Source organism: Myotis nattereri (assembly GCF_964212035.1).
Source record: "Myotis nattereri genome assembly, chromosome: 2".
In the NCBI taxonomy this organism is placed as follows: Eukaryota; Metazoa; Chordata; class Mammalia; order Chiroptera; family Vespertilionidae; genus Myotis; species Myotis nattereri.
Window position 1 is genome coordinate 83,864,212 of NC_138076.1, and position 16,508 is coordinate 83,880,719.

Below are 16,508 nucleotides of genomic sequence, written 5' to 3' on the forward strand. Positions count from 1 at the left end.
CCTCATGCAAAAAAGGGAACATCAGTCTTTTTCCTTCTTCCCTCTAAGAAGATTATGCAGGTAAGAGCAATAACACTCATAGTAAGAGCTACCAATATAGAGGCAGCATTACATGTGGTAAGCAGGACAAACTCTGAAGTAACTAATCTGTGTTTAAATCCCGAGGTTACCACTTAATAGCTATATGACTGTATAGCTATGTGACTGACTGAGCCATTAAACCTCTTTACGTCTCAGATTATCTACTAAATAGGACTAATAATATTTAGCTGATGGGGTTGATATGAGGATTAGACAAGATAATACATGTAAAATTCTTACACTTGAGTTTGACACTTAAGCGCTATGCAAGTTTACCGTGGATCAAGCACTAGCTATATCTCAAGCTTCATTATCTTATTAAATGTTTTTTAAAAAACAACAACAACAACAAAAACCCTAGTATTGTGCAGATAGAATATTGTGGAACTATTCTGCAAACCCCAGTTTTTCTGATTCAAGAATCTGAAATTTTCGTCTCTGGGCTTTATAGTCTTTAACTTGATCTCAAACTAATTATGGAGCCTGGCTCCCAAGTGTACACAAACTATCAAACCAGAGATGGTACCATTACCTGTGCATTTGGAAGGGCTAAAGATGATGCTCACAGGCCTAATCTCCAACATTAAATGGAGCAGAAAGCCAGAGTTTTCATTATTGTGACAATAGTTAAAGAGCAGAGTGCTAGAAAGAAGATGGAGGGGCAACTATAAGAGGCAATATCATAAAAGATTTGCACATTAGCTTCACCAACTGAGCCATTTGGAATGGCAGTTACACAAGAAATGCAGTAACACAAGAAAAGTAGGCAAGGATAAAAAGCTCTTTCTTGTAACCTGTGAGAAAAATAAAGCTGTGATTCATTAAGATACTCTTCTTCGGGTTTATATTGCATAACTGATAAATATTTGAAGGGCCCAAATAAAAGACACAGTAGCAGAAGAAGATCCAGCAAAGTGGAAAAGAAGAAAAATAAGCAACAGCCTGGTAGGGAATTCAAGTGCAAAATGGATTTCAATCTATAGGTGGTCCCTGATTTATAATGGTTCAAGTAGTGGCTTTTGAACATTATGATGGTGTGAAAGCAATATAAATTCTATAGAGAAACTGTACTTCGGATTTCTATTTTTTCCCGAGCTAGCCATATGCTATGGCTGCGCTGCTGAGCAGTGGCAGTGAGCCACAGTTCCCAGTCAGCCATGCAACCATGAGGGTGAGCGACCCATTTCTACTGGGCATTCATTGTGTTAGAAAATTTTGCCCAACTGTAGGCTAATGTAAGTATTCTGAGCATGTTGAAAGTAGGCAAAGCTAAGCTATGATGTTCAATAGGTTAGATATATTAAATGCATTTTCTTCTTAACAATATTTTCTATTCACTGCCAGGTTATCCAGAAGTAATTCCACCATTAATTGAGGAGCATCTGCACTACATCTACTTTGGGCTGCAAGGGATTTTCCTTAGGCCATTACTCGTGATTCTGGGAAACATTTGTCAAAGGACTATAATCTAATTTCATTTTTTTGAAGTATCTTGATTAACTAATGGTATTCTCAGTTGTACTGTATGTTTCCTACTGTGCGTATACTCCCAAACCTCTTTATTTTATTGTACTCATTATTGTAATTACCATACTTTAATTAAATATTACATAGACTGATTATAAGAGTAATCAGCAGGTTGTTTGTCTTGGTTGTTTTAGCTAAGACTTCTTCTACATCTGACTACCTGGCAGCCTTTTGAAAAATTGAACTATTACAGAGCTTACACATATAATAAAAATTTCTGAAGGAACTATTTTTAATCTGGAGAGGAAATGACTTAGAGAGACAGAATTGTTAATTTCACACATATAAAAAATTATCCTGTCTGAGGATAATTAAGTTTCTTCTATGAGAAGGGATATTTTAGATATTTTAGAAATAGCTCTTAAACAACTTGAACAAAATGTACTAAAAAAAAAATCAAAGTACAACATACAAAATAAAAGTCTTAGTTTCAAGCAGCATCTAACACTGACCTGCACTAGAGTCCACCCAAGAGGCCTCAGAACCATCACACCAAGTGGCCAGCTACAGACAATATCAGAGAAGGATCCAATTAGCCTCATAAGTAGAAGATGGTCCCTGACTTAGGCTGGGACTCTGCTGAAGCAAATTCCAATTAGTGTGCTCAGCACCTGTAGCTCATATACTGAGGTCAGGGTTGATCCTCACAGTAAGCTAACATGAGAGTCAATCCCACGCATGAATAAGACAATAGCAACCAAGACTCAAATCCAAAAGGAGGGCTCACATAACCCTCACAAGGGACATTTCTGGAGCATCCAACTCAGGTGATCAAGGAGACTGCACCACTGGGTACTGGAGGACACCTACTGCATAAGGCCACCCTGCCAAGACTGAGGGACATAGAAGATCTACCTGATACATAGAAACAAACACAAAGAGGCAGCCAGAATGAGGAAACAAAGAAACATGCCACCAATGAAAGAACAGAAGAAATCTCCAGCAAAAGAGCTAAATGAAATAGAGACAGGCAATTTATCATATATAGATTTAAAAAAAAAAAACAAAAAACAAACGGTTGTATGGATGCTCACGGAACTTAGTGAGATCTTCAACAGAGATAGCAAGCATAAAAAAGACAAAGAAACCATTAAAAATGACCAGTCAGAAATAAAAAATACAATATTGGTAATGAAGAATACATGAGAAGGAATAAGCAGTAGGTTGAATGAAGCAGATGATTGAATCAGCAATTTTGAAGACAAGATAGTGGAAAACACCCAATCAGGGCAGAAAAAAAAAAAGTTTAAAAAATGAGAAGCTTAAGATTTTTCTGGCACAACATGAAGAGCAACATTATAGGGCAGTGATGGCTAACCTTTTGAGCTCGCCGTGTCAAAATTTTGAAAAACCCTAACTTAATTCTGGTGCTGTGTCACATATAGAAATATTCATAATTTCTTTTGAAATTTGCAACCATAGTAAAAAAAATTTATATTTTTGATATTTATTTTATATATTTAAATGCCATTTAACAAAGAAAAAATCAACAAAAAATATGTATAAAATGAACAAAAACAGAAAAACAATATACATTTAGGAAAAAATAATAATAAAAACAATGATAATCAAATGGTACTAAAACTAGAAATTAGTGACTTTTTTGGTGCTGAAGTTTGTCTGCTAATTCTTCGATTGCAGGTTCAAACTTGGTGCACTTCAAGGCGAAGCAAGCGCCACTAACGTCATCTGTTAGCTGGTTTCTTTTGTTTGTTTTAATATTATTTAATGCTAAGAACAAAGTCTCACAAAAATATGTTGATGAAAAAATTGTTAGCAAAGCCATCACTAGATTTTTTATGTCGCTAAAAGTGTCAGGTACTGTGTTCCAAGCACTCAAAATTTCTTGTTCATAGTTGCACTCTTCTTCATTATTCAAACAATTTCATTCCAGATTTTCAAGTTTCAATCTTAAGTCGACAAACACATGAGTCCAAATGCTACCTTGAAAATCTGCAAGTTGCATCTCTAAATCGTCTATTTGCATCTACTGGAAATCCTTTAATTCCAAAGTACTGTAAACAACTACATCTGGATACTTAATTATTTTAATGGTCTGTTCTAGGCTTCTAAATTGGTTGAATCTTTCGCTGAACTGTTCAAATAATGAGTTTACTATATTCTGGTACATAAGTATGGACTCCATTACACTCGTTGTAGTGGCCTTCTCGAAATACTTTTTTATCTGAGAAAAATACTGACAAGTTTTAGTTTCAATATCTCACTTGAAAATTTTAAGTTTACTTTCAAAAGATTTGATGTATCCAAACATAACATCAATACTTTTGCCAAAACCTTGTAATTTTAAGTTCAGTTCATTCATATGAACAGAGAGAGCTGTAAAAAACATCCAATTGCTGACCCACTTATGATCATTGATCTGAGGAAAGTTTGCCAGATCCTTCTTCTCAATAAATACCGTAATTTCTTCAAAGCCCTCCACAAATCACTCAAGTGCTTTACCTCGACTCAGCCATCTCACATTATTGAACATCAGTAGTCTGCTGTCGGTTGAATCAACTTCCTGTAAAAGTGCAGAAAATTCTCACTTGTGAAGGGGTAGAGAAGCTATAAAATTCACAATTTTTGTTACAACTGACATTAAATCATTCAATTCTGGGAATTGAAGCAATAATAAAAAAGAATTAAAAAACACCTCCCAACAAAAGAAAGTCCTGAATTGGATGCCTTCACAGGTGAATTTCAGTAAAAATTCAAAGAAATTAAGACCTATCCTTCTCAAACTATTCCAAAAAATTCTAGAGGAGGGAAGACTCCCAAACTTATTTTTGTGAGGCCAGCATTATTCTTATTCCAAAACCAGATAAATACACTACAAAGAAAAGAAATTATATCCCTAATGCACATAGATGCTAAAATCCTCAACAAAATATTAGCAAATTGAATCCAGAAAACATTTAAAATATCATATACCATGGTCAAGTGAAATTTATCCCATGGATGCAAGGATGGTAGAATGTGCATAAATGAATAAATGTGATAGATGACATAAACATAATGAAGGATAATAATATCAGTAGGTACAGAAACTGCATTTGATAAAACCCAGCACCCTTTTATGATAAAAAAAACTCTCAGCCAAGTGGAAATAGAGGGAACATACCTCAAAATAGTAAAAGCCAGATATGAAAACCCACAGCCAACATCATCTTCATGGGAAAAAAACTAAAATTGTTTCCCTTAAGATCAGGAACAAAACAGGGATATCCACTTTTGCCACTTTTATTCAACATAGTACTGGAAGTCCTAGTCACAGCAATGAGACAAGAAGAAATAATAAAAGTTATCCAAGTTGAAAAGAGGGAAGTAAAACTCTCATTATCCTATTTAATAAAAGCCTAGGTGGCGTCACACCTTTCGTGACATTGCCACAAGACGGCTGTAACAAGACGGCCACCACAAGATGGCCATGCGCACAGTGGAGACAGAGCCTAGTGGCTTCTCCCCGTGGTGAGGCCTGGGGGTCCCATGGCTCTGTGTGGCATGGAGGAGGCCAGTCTCAGTGTCTCCACTGCCTCGCACAGAGGAGGCGGGTCATGGCAGGGGATGGCAGTTGTGAGCGATCAGGCCAGTGGGGGAGGGCAGTTGGGGACGATCAGGCTGGCAGGGGCAGGCAGTTGTAGGCAATCAGGCCAGTGGGGGAGGGCAGTTGGGGACGATCAGGCTGTCAGGGCAGGCAGTTGTGGGCAATCAGGCCAGTGGGGGAGGGCAGTTGGGGACGATCAGGCTGTCAGGGCAAGCAGTTGTGGGCAATCAGGCCAGTGGGGGAGAGCAGTTGGGGACGATCAGGCTGTCAGGGCAGGCAGTTGTGGGCAATCAGGCCAGTGGGGGAGGGCAGTTGGGGACGATCAGGCTGTCAGGGGCAGGCAGTTGTGGGCAATCAGGCCAGTGGGGGGGGGGGGGCAGTTGGGGACGATCAGGCTGACAGGGGAGCAGTTAAGCATCAATCAGGCCAGCAGGTGAGTGGTTAGGGGGCAATCAGGCTGGCAGGCAGGTAAGCGGTAAGGAGCTAGTGGTCCTGGATTGTTAGAGGGATGTCCCAGATTGGAGAGGGTGCAGGCCAGGTTGAGGGCCCCCCCCCCCCCCCCGCATGAATTTCATGCACTGGGCCTCTAGTTTGTAGATGACATGATACTGTATATAGAGAACCCCAAAGGTTTCACCAAAAGACTACTAGAAGTGATAATGAATTCAGTAAAATAGCAGGATACAAAATAAATATCCAGAAATCAGTTTCATCTTTATACACCAACTAGAGGCCTGGTGCACAAATTTGTGCACAGGTGGGGTATGGCCAGCCTGCTCTGATTGGGGTTCATCAGCCGGGCCAGTTGAGGGGAGGGCCCCTGGGCAGTTGGCTGGATGATCAGGGTGTTATGGGCCAATCGTGGGTGGGGGTGATTGGGGCCCGGATCAGGTGGCTGATTGGGGCCCAGATCATAGCCACTGGTCGTTCGGTTGTTCTGGTCATTCCATTCATTCTGCCATTCCAGTCACTGGGCTTTTATATATATAGACTAGAGATCTGATGTACAGAATTCTTGCAAGAGTAGGCCTTCCCTCCCCTGGTTGTTGGCACTGGCTGCCCTCTGGCACCTGGGACCCAGGCTTCCCTCTGGCTGCTGGCAGGCATCAAACTAAAACGTTTTTTGCACAGCACAGGGAACTGTCAATAAAATTAAAAGACAACACACGAAATGGGAGAACATATTTGCCAATGATACATCTGATAAGGGGTTAATATCCCAAATTTATAAAGAACTCAGACAACTCAACACACACAAAAATAATTCAATTACAAAATGGGCAAAGACCTGAATAGGCACTTCTCCATAAAAGACAGACAGATGGCCAATAGACATATGAAAGGATGATTCGTGTCACTAATCAGCTGACAAATGCAAATAGAAATTATAATAAGATATCATTTCACACCTGTCAGAATGGCTATCATCAATAAATCAACAAACAACAAAATGTTGGTGAGGATGTGGAGAAAAGGGAACCCTCATGTACTGTTGGTGGGAATACAGATTGGTACAGCCACTTTGGAAAACAGTATGGAGTTTCCTCAAAAAATTAAAAATGGAGCTGCCTTTTGACCCAGCAATTGCACTTGTGGGAATGTATCAGAAGAAACCTGAAACACTAATTTGAAAGAATATATGCCCCTCTATGCTCATTGCAGTGTTATTTACAATACCCCAAATTTGGAAGCAGCCCAAGTGTGCATCACTAGATGAATAGATATGGTACATATACACAATGAAATACTTCTCAGCTATAAAAAAAGAAGAAAATCACACCTTTTGCAGCAACATGGATGGACCTGGAGAATATTATGCTAAGTAAAATAAGCCAGTCAGAGAATGACAAATATATGATTTCACTTGTAAGTGGCATCTAATGAACAGAATAGAAATAGACTCCTAGTTAGAAAGAACAGATTGACAGCTGCCAGAGGGGTAGAGTTAGGGGGACTGGGGAAAAAAAGGTGAGCAGATTAAGCAGTGTAATAAAAACTCAGACACAGACAACAGGATGGTGATTCCCAAAGGGAAAGGGTGTCAGGGGAGGTGGAAGAAGGCGAAGCAGGGGGGGGAGGTAAATGGTGGCAGAAAGAGACTTGACTTTGGGTAGTGAATACACAATGCAATACGCAAAGGATGTATTATAGAATTATACACTTGAAACCTATATAATTTTATTAACCAATGTCACCCCAATAAATTCAATAAAAATAAATAAAATGCTAGTGTATCAGTTTTTTAAAAATGCCTTAGTTTCAGACAAACTTATATTAAATCTTGCCTCTACCTTGTATAATATATATAAATTGTCAACTTACTTCTCAAAGCCTCAATTTTTTCCTTCATAAAACTGTTATAACAATATTTATCTCAAAGCATTATTAAAATTAAATAAAATAGTCTACTTTAGCTTCCTATCACAGTTTCTAGCACATATTAGACACATAATAAATAGTAGTTCTCTTTCTCATCTTATTCCCTGTCCCTTGAGGTGTGAAGCATAAAAAGATAATTATCTGTTTAAATACACTACATCTTAATATTTTGATAGCATAAAAGGTAAATAGAACTATATAAAAATTCCTTCTGGGTAAAATCCCCACCTTGCAGCAGACCCTGTTGTCACTGTTCCTGACCTATCTAAAGCCATTTATCTCTTTCTTTCTGGATAGCAGCTCTCCAAATTTAAGATTGGATAAATATCCTTTAGCTTCCCAGAAGGTCAGCCTTGTCCTTGGTCTAGAAGTTGGCCTACATCCAATCCTTTTGTGGTAGATTGTATTACCTTTCAGCTAATATTTACTCCTTCCTCATGACCTCCCTGAAGAGAATATCCTTTCCTGCCCCATTGATTTTGGACTTGGAAGGTAGCAGCAGTAAGAGTGTGCCAATTCCATACCAAAGCTTCCCTCTCTGGGAGCTTCTGACCTTGGCCACAGTGACATATGCCCTTGGGTAGTTCAGGTCTCTTAACAATGAGAGATACAGGAGAAGCTTTCCTGCCTGACCTGCCAGCTTGCAGCCTATAAAAGGGCCGTCATCCCAGCTGACCTGAAAATATATGAAGGAGAAGTAAATGTGCAATACTGTATGTCCCTGAGTTGATTTGTGGTTGTTTGTTCAGCAGTAACAGCAATGACTAACTGATATACTTAGCTTATGAAATATTAGTTAAAAGCAGCTGAGTAACATCTGGGAGAAAGTGTTCCTGTCTGCTAAGGGAAAGGTGCATGAAGATAAACTCTCAGCTTAGTGCCACATCTTGACTTTGATTGAAGTAGCCAGCTTATGACCATGAGAAGAAGGCCAAGAGACACCAGCCCAGAGTCACTGACCCAATGCCACCACCATCTTGCTTCACTTAGTGAAAGTGACAAGAATAAATTCTATTTGTTTAAAGCATGATTTGTTTGGCATTTCTGTAATATGCAACTGAATGTGTCCTATGTGATATATACCAACATTGAAACCTAGAATGACTTAACTCTAAGATTTTGGTTTTTATAATATAAGTTAACATATTTGATAATTCCAAGAATTATTTCTGGTTAGTTACCAGATGTTACATATTATATTGTTTGTTAGCTTTCTGATTCATTCAGTCAGCATAACCTGCTAATTCAATGGATACCCAAGCATTTAGGATATCCTTCCCAGGAACTGTAGATCCCATAACCACACTGATGGGCACGGAGCTTCATTCCCTTCACCCCTAAACAGGGGTGGGGGAAAGTAGGTTTACAATCTTCCTTGAAATATTCCATGTGCAACAAAGGTTACTTCTTCAACCTTTTCTATTTTTCCATCCTTCATGGATTCTTATGACCCTCCCTGTTTCCTTACCATGTCTGGGCCAAAAAATATATAAAAGTGATATTCCTGTGCAAAAGGGAAAAGGAGGTGAGAAAAGCCCTTTCCACTGACTCCTCACTTCAGGGATAAACTAGTGTCACTAAAAGCAGATGCCAAGGAGATTCCTGGTTCAGGTTCAAGTTCTACCACTTCTCAGCAGTGGGAATGTGTATAGGTTGTTTAACCACCTTTTGCCTCCATTTACTCAGAGGCAGAACAGATATAGTCATAATATGTGCTTCAAAGCATTGTTAAAGTTATATTGCTAATCCATTGTCTAGTGGAAGATGGTATTTCTATTGAATCCCCTTTTAAAAAAATCAGAATGCATACGGAAAGTATTTTCATTGGCAAGGACCTAAGCTTCAGACCCGTATCCTCTGTGAATTCAAAATGCCAGGGCAGCTTTGAGGACTGATGGGACTGGCCTGGTAGAGACCCATTTGCAAGGAGCCTTCCCTGGAGCCTTATTAGAAGGTCAGTGACCTGTTATCTTGCTAATATCCTGTTTAATTAATGACTAATATCCTGCTTCAGAATTATGACTGTAAGTCTTTGTGAAACAGAAGCCTCCCCTTTTACCAATAAGTATTTCAGATGGGAACAAGACATACCCCAAGGACAGAAGGATTCAAGATGTATGAATTTTGTCTATTTGTAGCTATTATCCACATAGGAGGGATAATTTTTTATATAGCAATGTATTTGTTGCTTGAGTTCCCTTTCAGTTCCAGAGTCCTAAAGGAGAAATCACAGACTTCAGGTAACCATGGGTTTGAGTCCTGGCTCTGCTACTTAATAGCTATGCATAGGATCTGTTTTTAGAAAACTGTTGCTAATTCCTAAAGAAAAATACATTTTTCTAAATTCTTACAATTTTTAAAAATACCCTGGCCTCAAGTATAGAATTGTATGTGAACTCTCAGTATACCTACTTTAGTTCCTTTTGTTATCTTACCTCTTTCTTCCATAGAATTTATTTAGGGTTATAGAGTCAAAAATTAAACCTCTGGACATTTCCTCCTTAGTTATACTCCACTTTAGATTTTTTTTTGAAATCCTGACCTTTTTTTAGATCTCTTTTTCCAAAGTCCTTAGCATATACAGGGGTGGGCAAAAGTAGATTTACAGTTGTGAGTACATGAAGGTTTATTCTTGTATTTTATTTATTATTGTTTTATTTTCCATATGAACAATTGTAAGCCTATTTTTGCCCACCCCTATATGCCAGTATGACCATATACAGCTTTTTCTTTGCTGATAATCACTGCTTCTAAGTGTCCAAAATAGTTTCCACTCACGGAAGTGGCTTTTAGAGACCAAATTGGAGGTCTACTTTTTCTTGTTTTTGAGACTAGACATTACTAAGGTATTGGTATATGTGAGAACTTTTGTTTTAGGATCTTGAAGAAATAGGCGTTTTCTGTGAGGAGATTGGAGGGGGGAAAAACAAACAGGATAATCGAAGAATAATCAACCCCTACTCCAACCTTCCATCAAACAAGATTGAGGCCAATGGACTATGTAGCCCTCTGATAGAGTCCAACAAAGACTATGAAAGACTCTGAGTGGAGATACTCCGGAGTCCATGCGATAAACAGCAACACAGAGTGGAAATGGACACTTTCTTCACTTCATTATTGTTCACTGAGGCCCTCTGAGAGCTTGAGGCAGTCAAGGGTTGTGCTTGGCAGGATTATCCTCATGGAAAGTTCTGAAGCTAAGGAGATCCTGGAGGAGGATATGAGCAGATAATTTTTTCTTGGGTTCATGATTTTTGTTTTTAATTTCAATTATAGTTTATATTCAATATTATTTTTATTAGTCAGACAATCATAAACTTTACTGTTGCAGAAGACCGGAGAAAAACCAAGCCATGCTTAGAGAAAGGGAGTTACATTTTATTATTAAATTCTGCGCAGGCCCATAGAAAAATATGTCTCAAATTCTGGGCCCCCAACATGGAGGAAACTCTCTTTATTTATACTTTTTCCGGTCCTTTGTCTCAAAAATTTGGAATGAGACTTCCTGGCCTTCTGAGAAAGAAGGGGCCATGAGACTGTATCTCAAGGCCTGGCCTGGTGTCAGCACTGACAACTCTGGGGCATAGTTTACGGCCTCTCTGGAATGGGAGTAGTCTTATTTTCCTTTTTATTTAAGACAGAAGCCAGAATAGCAGGGTTAAAATTTCAAAAGCAGTTTTATATAAAATGGATGCTTCATTACAAAGTGTTCTTCCTGGTATTTCCAGTATCTACCTGGCACCATGCATAATTATTACAATAGTTTTGACTATATTCCCTATACTGTACTATTTTGAAATGACCAATCTGTACTCTCAATTGCTTCATCTTTTTCACTGGACCCATGGTTTTCAAGCGAAGAATTCATCCCCATGATGTACTGTAATACTATGCCTCATGTTCTAAAGATTCTTTGAATTAGGGTTTAACCTCATTTTGAATTCCTATCATGGTTGTCTCTTCCTCACTTGCTAATGCCCATTTACTCTGCTAATCTATGAAAACATTTTATTACCCATGTTTTAAACATTGGATCCCATTGTACCTTTTCCACTAATAGTTAACATTTCATTCTCTATAGTAATTAGGTGATGGGTCTTTCTATTCTGTTTTTTAAATTCTTTTGAAAAGTCTAGATAGCAACTTTTTATGAGAACAATTTATTTTGTTTAAAACTGATGATATACATTGTTTTATCATTATTAAATCAAGCTATTATCCAAAAATGCATATTTCATTCTTTGACAACATCAATAGAGTTAGTTAATTATCTTTTATTTTGTATTGTCTTATAAAATTCCAAACTTCAGTGGTATAAGCAAATATTAACTGCATGCTTAACTCCTTTGGTCTTCTGCCTGACATCATAGGTCTCAGATGTACCTCTCAGATTTTAGTTGATGGCATCCCCATGTGTTGGATAGTGCTCATTATCTCTCAGCTTTATATTTAACTTTCTCTTTACCATAGTAGTGGGAAGGCTGCAAGATACATTTTGCAAAATCCCTCTCCAGCTGGTATCCACTGGGAGGTAGGGAATGGAAACCTGGATACAAGAAGAAGGCATTTTCATGGTTTCTGCTTGCATCTGTGGCAGTGGCAGCACCATCAAGCACATCAGCAATAGCAGCAGCAGGGGCAGTGACAGTGGTATCACAACTGTAACATTAGCAGTTTTGGAAAGAACGTAGAAGCAAGGGTGGATGGTGACTAGCAGGCCCTGAGTTGCTGCTCAGGCAGTAGTGTCCCAACAGAAGCAGCCTCAGGGACACAGTGTTTATAGACTCTGGGTAAATCATTTTCCCTTTTGTTTTCCAGCTCTAGGTGAGATCACACTTGAGTGTAATTGCCAATCTTTGCATCAGCTAATCTTTCTTGTTTTGCTCCTCTAGCCCATTCCAATAATTTTTGTAGCAGATTCCTTACATCAAATCCCCTCTCTATTGGACACCTAGATCTGTTTCTGCTTTTCTGATTGGGCAAAGATTGATGCATGGTGTTATGAATTAGCATGTGTGAGTAACAGTCAGCATATACTAGTATGTTATACCCCAGAAGGCATTTCATCATATGCTGGAAAAACATTCAAGGAATACTCAATTGACAATGTTGATTCTACATTCAACTTTTCTTTATCTCTCAGGAGAGAATCACCAACCTCTCATATACAATGAGAGGTTTTGTGGTAGTTACTGGCATTTATAGACTCTTGTTTGAGTTATGTTTATTCCCCAGAAAATTTGCATTTAAATAATTTTAAAAATGCAAACTTTGTGAGTCTGTTGAGTCCTTTATTCTTTAAGCTTTGTAATTCATAACTCATATCTCCCTGTGTTATTCTTCCTCTTAGCCTCCAAGAATTTTTAATTTGTGATTTTATTTTGGTATTTTTTCTTCTATTTTCTCTAAGGACTTTTTATCTTTGCAGATACAGCTGGCATTAAGAACGAGCATTCTCAAGAAAGAAAGTCTGTAGTAATAATGCTAGCGCAGAGGAAAAAATAGGATTGTTCTCGTGAATCAGGTTAAAATGTGTGACTTTGCTGAAAACATCAGTGTGGCAAGAATCTTGTGCCAGCCCTGACTGGTTTGGCTCAGTGGATAGAGCGTAAGCCTGTGGACTAAGGGGTTCCAGGTTCGATTCCAGTCGCGGGTATGTGCTGTGGTTGCGGGCACGTCCCCAGTGGGGGGTGTGCAGGAGGCAGCTGATCAATGTTTCTCTCTCATTGATGTTTCTAACTCTCTATCCCTCTCCCTTCCTCTCTGTAAAAAAAAAAATCAATAAAATATTTTTTTTAAAAAAAGAATCTTGTGCCATAGACTCACTATCATCATATGTAGACTCTAAGTTCAAATATGGAAAATATCATACTTGTCCAAAAATTAAGAAAGGAACATTATCTTGTACTATGTGACAATTCCATAGCTTACCACAGTCAAATTAATGCCTGAACCTCTATATTTAGGTTCCTTCATTATTCTGAGCAATGGGTGTACAGGCTATCAACTCCAAATCTGGGAAATATTCCTGTGATTGCCTATTGTTCCAATGAATTACTTGACCTTTAACATTCAGCCTCTCTGTATCCATTAACTTTCCACCCCTATGTCTGCATATAGTACAGATATGATACATTTAGAAGTTGACACTTGATTGGACACTAAATTTGGAAGAAAAAAGATGAAACTGTGTAGTTTAATGTTGTCCAGCAGCGGAAAAGGCATGAGGCCAAATTCCACCCGTTCTTTGTTTCATCACATGATGTTGCTTGGATATTGGCTTATCAACAGATTGAATTTTCACCCCACCACTGCAAGAAGAAAGGGGCCTTGAAAAAACTCATGTGGAATATGAATAAAAGCTTTTAAAAAGGGGGAGACTACAATACAGGGTAAGTTCCTTTTAAGCAAACATGTCTTTTTGTTTCAGGTATGTTATTTTGTAACTTTTTCCTCCTGAATTCCCAAGCATTTTAAACAAACTTTATCAGTTACAGACCATTTGAATAGGTAAGATGGATTTTCTCAGCAATAGTTCCAGAAAAGCACACATAAATTTTTGCCATGAGAAATATCATCAGTCATTTTCTTATGCTATTTAAGAAAATAAGAAATCTTTCAAGCTTAGAAAAGTATTTATGCTTTGCTCTACAGATCTGGAAAGTGGGAGAAGGGATATTGAGATGATTTGAGTACAGGAAAGAGTGTAGAAAGAATATTAAAAGTGTATATCTTAGTTGGCATGGTTTCTGGAGTGCATGCTGAAGAAAAACAGTAGTAAATAAAATATTTATAGTTTAATTTATAAGTTCTTATCATGGAAACAAGATACAAGGAGATGCTGACTAATGTTTTCCTTATACATTTCTCTTTTGGAATATCTGAGCCTGAGCTCTGTGAACTCAGAGCCAGAGTTTTCTGACATGTTAAAATACTTCTTAAGTGTGTAGTCATGTATGCACATGTGAGGAGAGGAGAGGAGAGGAGAGGAAAGGAGAGGAGAGGAGAGGAGAGGAGAGGAGAGGAGAGGAGAGGAGAGGGGAGGGGAGGGGAGGAGAGAAGAGGGAGAATGTTTTATAGTCACGATCTCAGTTAATCAAACAACCTGAAGAGGTAGGTATTGTTGCCAAGGGCAAAATTGTGAAGAGAGGGGAAATGCTCAGGGTTTCCATTCTGTGCCTCAACAACCATAGTCCAATATGTCTATTCTTCTTTAATTGTTAACATTTTAATTATTATATACTCCTCAGATTCTAAATCCTAAATTACATGGAAAGGAGACTTAATCATAAGCAGGTGTGACTTCATTTCGTATCTTTGTCAGGCAAGTGGCAAATAATGTCACTAGGTTTAATAACTACTTTTTAGTATCTATACTAATAAAAGGGTAATATGCAAATTGGTTGTGTTACCCTCACACAACGACCAAACAGCAGGCCGCGTGGGGTGACCAGGCCGGCAGAGGGGGCAGTGAGGGGCAACCAGGCTGGCATGGGGGGGCAGTTGGGGGTGACCAGGCCAGCAGGGGTGGGCAGTGAGGGACAACCAAGCCTTCAGGGGGTGGCAGGGGGGGGCTACCAGGCAAGTGGGGGGGGTGAAGTTGGAGGTGACTAGGCTGGAGGGGGGTAGGAAGGGGTGACCAGGCTGGCAGGGGGTGGCAGTTAGGGGCAACCAGGCCAACAGTAGGGGGCAGTTGGGGACAACCAGGCTGGCAGGAGGGGCAGTTAGGGGTGATCAGGCCAGCAGGTGGGTAGTTGGGGGAAGCCAGGCCAGCAGGGGGAACAGTTAGAGGCAATCAGGCCAGCAGGGGAGGGCAGTAGGGGAGACCAGGTCAGCAAGGGGGGCAGTTAGGGGTGACCAGGCCAGAAGGGGGTCCAGTGAGGGGCAACCAGGTTGGCAGAGGGACAGTTAGGGGTGACCAGGCCGGCGGGGGTGGGGGGGCAGTTAGAGGTGATCAGACTGGCAGAGGGGCAGTTCTGGGTGATCAGGCCGGTAGGCAGAGGCAGTTAGCGGTGATCAGGCTGGCAAGGGGGGCAGTTAGGGGTGATCAGGCAGGCAGGCAGGTGAGCGGTTAGGAGCCAGCAGTCCCGGATTGGAGAGGGTGCAGGCTGAGCTGAGGGGACCCCCCCATGCATGAATTTCATACACTGGGCCTCTAGTGATGCTATAAAATTGCAAATCTAAATCTTTAAGAAATGGAGAATGATATAAAGGTATACTATACTACCACTAAAAACCATATTTTATTGATTTTTATTTTTTAAACTATATTTTTATTGATTTCAGAGACGGAGAGAGATAGAAATATCGATGAGAAGAATCATCGATCTGCTGCTTCCTACATGCCCCCTACTGGGGACTAAGCCCACAACCTGGGCATGTGCTCTGACCAGGAATCAAAGTGTGACCTCCTGGTTCATAGGTTGATGCTCAACCACTGAGCCACACTGGCCGGGCTAAGAATCATATTTTAAAGGATAATTAAGGAGCTGGGAAAGTCATAACACATAGGGTATGATCTCCCTTTTCTAAAATCACACAATGTACCCAGAAAAATTCATAAAAGGATATCAAATGCCAACAGTAGTTATGAACAGTTAGATTATGGATGATGTTATTTTCTTCAAATTTTAATTATTTATGAATTTTCCATAATAATATTCATTAATTTTAGAATCAGAGAAAATATTATTTGAAAATTTCAAGAAGTAACTACTCTGACATGGTATGGCTCTACAACCCACTTGCTTCAAACATAGTTAAGCAGAGAAACATAGGGCTCTGAATTAGTCCTCCCATAAAAAAAGGTATGAGAATGTAGTTCAATTGGTTAGAGCATCATCCCAATATGCTAATTTTGTGCATTTGATCCCTGATCCCTGGTCAGGGCACATACCAAAATCAACCAAATAATGCATAAATAAGTGGAACAACAAATCAATATTTCTCTCTCTCTCCTTTCCTCTCTCTCAAA